This window comes from Rhinoderma darwinii, unplaced genomic scaffold, assembly GCF_050947455.1.
Source record: "Rhinoderma darwinii isolate aRhiDar2 unplaced genomic scaffold, aRhiDar2.hap1 Scaffold_107, whole genome shotgun sequence".
In the NCBI taxonomy this organism is placed as follows: Eukaryota; Metazoa; Chordata; class Amphibia; order Anura; family Rhinodermatidae; genus Rhinoderma; species Rhinoderma darwinii.
In genome coordinates, this window is record NW_027461949.1 from 1,254,251 (window position 1) to 1,261,112 (window position 6,862).

The window sequence follows — 6,862 nt, forward strand, 5'->3', positions numbered from 1 at the left end:
CTCAATATACCCCTAGGTAATTTCCTTGAGGTGTGTAGTTTCCCAAATGGGATCACTTTTGGGGGATTTCCCCTGTTTTGGCACCGCAAGAGCCCTTCAAACCTCACCTGGTGCCTAAAATATATTCGAATAAGGCCCCAAAATCCACTAGGTGCTCCTTTGATTCTGAGGCAGGTGCTTCAGGTCAGTAGCACGCTACGGCCACATGTGGGATATTTCCTAAAACTGCAGAATCTTGGCAATAAGCATTGAGTTGCATTTCTATGGTAAAACTTTCTGTGTTATAAAGAAAATTGGATTAAAAATTAATTTCTGCAAAAAATATGAAATTTGTAAATTTCACCCCTACTTTGCTTTAATTCCTGTGAAAAGTTTAAAGGGTTAAGAAATTTTCTAAATGCTGTTATGAATACTTTGAGGGGTGAAGTTTTCAAAATGGGGTGACTTTTTTGGGGTTTCTAATATATAAGGCCCTCAAAGCCACTTCACACGTGAACTGGCCCCTGTAAAAATAGCTTTTTGAAATTTTCTGGAAAATGTGAGAAATTGCTGCTAAAGTTCAAAGCCTTGTAACATCCTAGAAAATTAAAAAGATGTTCAAAAAATGATTACAATCTAAAGTAGACATATGGGGGATGTTAGTTAGCAACAATTTTGTGTGTTATAACTGCCTGTCTTACAAGCAGATACATTTAAGTTGAGAAAAATGCAAATGTTTGCAATTTTTCGCAATATTTTGGTGTTTTTCACAATTAAATACTGAACATATCGAGCAAATTTTGCCAGTATCATCAAGTCCAATGTGTCACGAGAAAACAATCTCAGAATCGCTTGGATAGCTAAAAGCATTCCGACGTTATTACCACATAAAGTGACACATGTCAGATTTGAAAAATGAGCCTCTGTCAGGAAGGTCAAAAGTGGCTATAGAGGGAAGGGGTTAAGATATTGTATTACGGTCTGTAGCCTTTGGGGGGAATATATTAACCTTTCTACAACAGTTTACTAGCGTAGAAAATTCACAAAATGCACAAATGTCGACATTTTTGGAGGCAAAAAATGGGCGGGGCTTAGCAGAAATGGCCAACAATTTTACTATAATTTACACCAGTAACTGATGTCAATTATTGCAGAAATCTATATGTATAGTGCGGCCCAGATTTATCTCTGGGGGGCGTAACAAGGCAAAGGTCGGTGCCAGACCCATACCTCCCCCCAATCAGACTGTATGCCCCCCCCAATCAGACAATAAAATAAATTGTAAAAATGTACTTACCTCACCACTCCGATTCTCCCTCCCGGATTCCCTCAGGCTCTTACAGCAGGCCGCAGCACGTAGAAAGTACTGATGACAGGCCACGTTTCAGCTAAAAGATGCGACACATTTATTAAGAGTCGTTCGCCTGTTAATAAATGTGTTGCATCTTACTCCAGCAAACTGTTTAATAGGACTGGTGTATGAAACGCCAGTATTAAAGGGGTTTTCCACGTTATGACAATTAATGACCTATCCACTGGATAGGTCATCAGTATATGATCAGTGCGTGCCCGACACCCGGACCTCGCACCGATCCGCCACCCCAGCTGACTCCGGGCACCGAACAACACTGCCGGAAGCAGATGTCTCAGGTCAAAGAATAGAGGCCGAGCTGCAGTTCTGCCGAACGGCCGCTATGCAGTAGTCGGAGCCATCTGCTTCCGGCAATATTGTCCAGTGCCCGGAGGCAGCTGGACTGGCGTATTGGTGCGGTGTCTGGGTGTAATAACGATTGTTTGCCCCATATATTACCGACGATTGCTCTTTGTAACACGATGTATCGTCAATCGGCGCTTGTTTTCATAGTCAGTATCGGGCCGTCTAAAAGGACCTTTACTTCCTCAGACACCACACTCCAGTCTACACACACCTCCATAACTAGGCATTGGAACCAACCCTCCCACCTTAGCGGGTAAAGATTAACCATCTAAAAGGTTCATACATACACATAAGGGCATATATCCAGCGTATAACTGTGTCCTCCAAATCTTAGGAGTGCACGGAGCAGGAGTTGTTCTAGATTCCTGTTTATATTCCAGATACGTTCATACCATTTTAGACAATGAATCTACATATCGCAAACTTGTGGTGAAACCAAGCACCGCATGTAAAGTATCTTTAAAATATCTGCTAGAAGAAGGAATTGGATTAGGAGTATTAGCCAATAAACAGGCAGAATACTTACTGATAGAATTCCCTATTGTTCCCATATTCCATGGGATGCCAAAAATCCATAACTTTGCATGGTCTTGGGTTATCTGTGACGTAGTTGGCTAGTACCCCTGCAAACCGGCCTGCTTGCACTACTGTCAGGGGCCTGGCCACAAAAGTAAAATAAACTGGGCAGCCGCCGCTCATCAAGGTTATGATCAGAGGTAATTGGTTTGTAGAAAGAAATGGGACCCATGCAGCGGCCAAAAGCAGCGGCCTGCTCTGCAACTTGGTGAGTGACTCTGTTTTAAAGCAGTAGATTGGGTTTAATTATTTTTTTTATGTTGCCCCTTCTCTCCCACCTTCCCACCGCTCTCCCTCCCCTTCCCCTCCTCAGATGCCGGTCAAGCGTCATATCCACTCTGGCCCAACTCCCGCCTCGGCCACCTCCCGTTCTCTTAGCCTACTCCTCCGCCCGCTCACAGAGTCCCTGACACTTTGCGTCCTGCTCCCCTCCCACAAATTTCCATTGCCACCTCTCCAAATCCCCTAATAATGGGGGACCCAGATGTATTTCCTCAAATGGAATTCCACTGACTGTATGAGGCCCAGAAATTTCTGATGGTGGCCCTACCTGCATACCACATATTCCGGCAATCAAGGCAGTGGAATTCCATTTGAGGAAATACACCAGGTATTCCAAATGTCTACAAGAATTTCTTTTAATGTCAGTGGAGTATCTGCGCTCACATAATTTTTTCTGCCTTGATAGTTTTATTTAATTGCATTCAGAAGACGCCCTGATGGGGTCAAAATTCTCCCTCTCCATGGACAATTTGTTTATGACATGGTGGGAGAACAACATTTTTTCAGCCAATAATCCCTTTTACAAGTGGATTGTGTGGGGTGGACGCTACATCGACGATCTATTTTTTGTTTAGGGGTCATGATGTGGTGTCTGTACCACCATTTATGGAATACAATAATACCAATACATTTAATTTACAATGTTACAGGCTCGGCATCCATGGATTCTGTTACCTTCTTCGAGATTACGTTACAGGGGAATTGTAATACAGAAAAGGAAACATTTTGTGAACCCTCTTCGGGCACTACAGTCACCCAGCTCACACCATCTAGGCAATACCTACAGGGGAATTTATAAGATCTAGGATAGCCTGCTCAAATGACAAGACATTTTACAACCAATGTATAAATATTGACCGTGGATTACATTTTACAGGATATTAACAATTGATGTTAAGCCCTTAATGACCAGGCCATTTTACGCGTTAATGACCAAGGATTATTTCTTGTTTTTTCACGGTTGCATTCCAAGAGTCGTAACTTTTTTTTTATTCCGTCGACATAGCCATATATGGGCTTGTTTTTTGTGGGACGGGTTGTATTTTGTAATTGTACCATTTTTAGATGCTTATAATATATTGATTAACTTTTATTAACTTTATTTTAGGAGATAATTGAAAATAAACAGCTATTCCAGCATTGATTTTCACGTTATAAATGTACACCGTTTACTATGCAGCGTAAATAACATGTTAACTTTATTATATGGGTTGGCACGATTACGGGGATACCAAATATGTAAAGGTTTTATATGTTTTCCTACGTTTGCACAATAAAAAGCCTTTTAGAAAAAAATGACTTGTTTTTGCATCACCGCATTCCAAGAGACGTAATTATTATTTTTTCCTTCAATGTGGCCGTATGTGGGCTTGATTTTTGCGGGCCAATGTGTCGTTTTCATTAGTACTATTTTGGAGTACATAGGACTTATAGATTAACTTTTTTTTTTTTTTTTGGGGGGGGGAATGGGAGAAGAGAGAGAATTTTGCCGTTGTTTTTTGCGGTTTTTTTGGACGCCATTCATCCGGTGGTTTAATTAATGTGTTCATTTTATTGTTCAAGTCGTTACGATCGCGGGGATAACATATATGTACATGTGTTATTTGTTCTGACACTTTTACTAAACAAAACCACTTTTTGGTTTTATTTGATTTTGACTGTAATTTTTTTTTTTCACAAACTTTATTTAACTGATTCACTTTTTTTTTTTTAGTCCCACCAGGGGACTTCACTATGCGATCTGCTGATCGCATATATAATGCTTTGGTATACTTAGTATACCAAAGCATTATTGCCTGTCAGTGTAAAACTGACAGGCAATCTATTAGGTCATGCCTCCGGAATGGCCTAACAGGCATTTGCTGAAGGCAGACCTGGGGGTCTTTGTTAGGCCCCCGGCTGCCATGGAAACCCGACGGCGACCCGCGATTTCTTTGCGGGGGCGCCGATGGGGTGACAGAGGGAGCTCCCTCCCTCTGTCAAACACATTACATGTTGCTGTCACTATTGACAGCGACATTTAATGAGTTAAACTGCCTGAATCGGAGCGCGCTTCAATTCCGGCAGTTGCAGCAGAAGCCAGGCTGTGTATAACGGCCGTGCTCCTGCCGCTGATCGCGTGGGTACAGTGTCAGTACCCGTGCGATCACAGGACGGATATATCCGTCCTCCTGCGCGAACTACCAGCTGCAGAGGACGGATATATCTGTCTTTCGGTGTTAAGAGGTTAAGAAGGGCATCAAAACAAAGGACACAAGAATCCATCTTGTTTAATAATAAATACTGAAGCACGAGAGATCAATTACCAGTTTCTTCAACGGCATAGAGCCAAATGTTTGGAGAAATTGTGGGTAAAGGCTGCCCTTGGGTCACCTAGAGGATGAGATCTTTTAGTTACATCATACCTCCCAACTTTCAAGTATCACAAAGAGGGACAATATTTTTCTTTTAAGCCACGCCTCTAATCCCACCCAATCCCCGCCCATACACACCCGATTCAGCTCACACAGTATCATGCTCCCATAGTGCCTCCCACAAAGTATAATACCAAATAGCTGCCCCTACACAGTATAATGCCCTCTACCTGCCACCATACAGTATAATGCCCATACAGATGCTCCCATGCAGTATAATGCCCAAACAAATTTCTCCATATAGCATAACGCCACATAGCTTCCCCCATACAGCATAAAGCCCCCCTACAGCATAATGCCTCAATAGCCTCCCCATACAGTATAATGACCCCATAGCTGCTTCATACAGTATAATGCCCCCCTAGCTGCCCTTATACAGTATAATACCCCCATAGCTGCCCCTAGTGCCAGTGCCCATATATAAAGTGCCAGTGCCCTCTCAATAGTGCCACAGTGCCCATGTAGATAGTGCCCCTATATAGTGCCACAGTTTCCATGTTGATAGTGCCACCACCCTGTAGAAAGTGCTATCCCCACCCTGTAGACAGCGCCATTGCGACTACCTCTAGAAGCGGAATCCCCAGCCAGAGCATAGGCCGGGGATTCAGCTCCTAGAGGGAAGCCCTGATGTTACTGTCCATATATGGACAGTAACGTCAGTGGATACTCCTTGAGCAAACCCCCGTTGCCGACTCTGGCCAGGGATTCTGCTCAAGGAGTAGCCACTAATTCTGAAGCAGGAAACTATCAGCTCCCTGCTTCAGAATAAGTTCAGAGCGGACGGAGCTCCTCCGCTCTCCGATGACTACCCAGCATCGTTGCCAACCTCCACTTCAGAAATTTCTGGACTACTGAGCTAAAAATCATGAACAGACCAAAAGTTTAGGATAGTAGGATGAAGGGTACGGGCACAACTGAAGTTGAATTCAAAAACGATTAAAGTAAGGGCCTGTTCACATCAGTATTGGCTTTCCATTCCGGGGTCCGTCGGAGGTTTCCGTCGGGTGAACCCCGCAACGGAAAGTCAAACTGAAATTACAGCTTACGTTTCATTTGACTGCGCTATTGATTCCGTTGGAAAAACGGAAACCTGCCATAATTGTGACGAACGGAAACCATTAGCAATGTTTCCATCACCATCGATATCAATGGGGACGGAAACGGAAACTGTGGTTTCCGTTTGACTTTCCATTGCGGGGTTCACCCGACGGAAACCTCCGACGGAACCCCGGAACGGAAAGCCAACGCTGATGTGAACAGGCCCTAAGGCTTCTTTCACACTAGCGTTTCTATACGTTTACCTCTCTTCCGTCAGAGTAAGAGAGGATCGATATGTTAAACGGAAAGCAACGGTTCCATTAGAATTACCATTGCTTTTAATGGTAATTCTTTTGTATCAGTTGCTTTCCGTTTGTCTCCATTCTCTAAGTTTCCATTTTTTTTAAAGGAAACAAAAATGCAGTCTGCCAAACTTTTATTTCCGTTCAAAAGAACGGAAACCTAGCGAACGGAGACAAACGGAAAGCAACTGATACAAAAGAATTAACATTGAAAGCAATGGTAATTCTAATGGAACCGTTGCTTTCCGTTTAACATATCGATCCTCTCTTCCTCTGACGGAAGAGAGGTAAACGTATAGAAACGCTAGTGTGAAAGAAGCCTTAGGGCCTGTTCACATCAGCGTTGGCTTTCCGTTCCGGGGTTCCGTCGGAGGTTTCTGTCGGGTGAACCCCCGCAATGGAAAGTCAAACGGAAACCACAATTTCCGTTTCCGTCACCCTTGATATCAATGGTGAGGGAAACATTGCCAATGGTTTCGTGTAACATATCGATCCTCTCCTCCTCTGACGGAAGAGAGGTAAACGTATATTAATGCTAGCGTGAACTTAGCCTA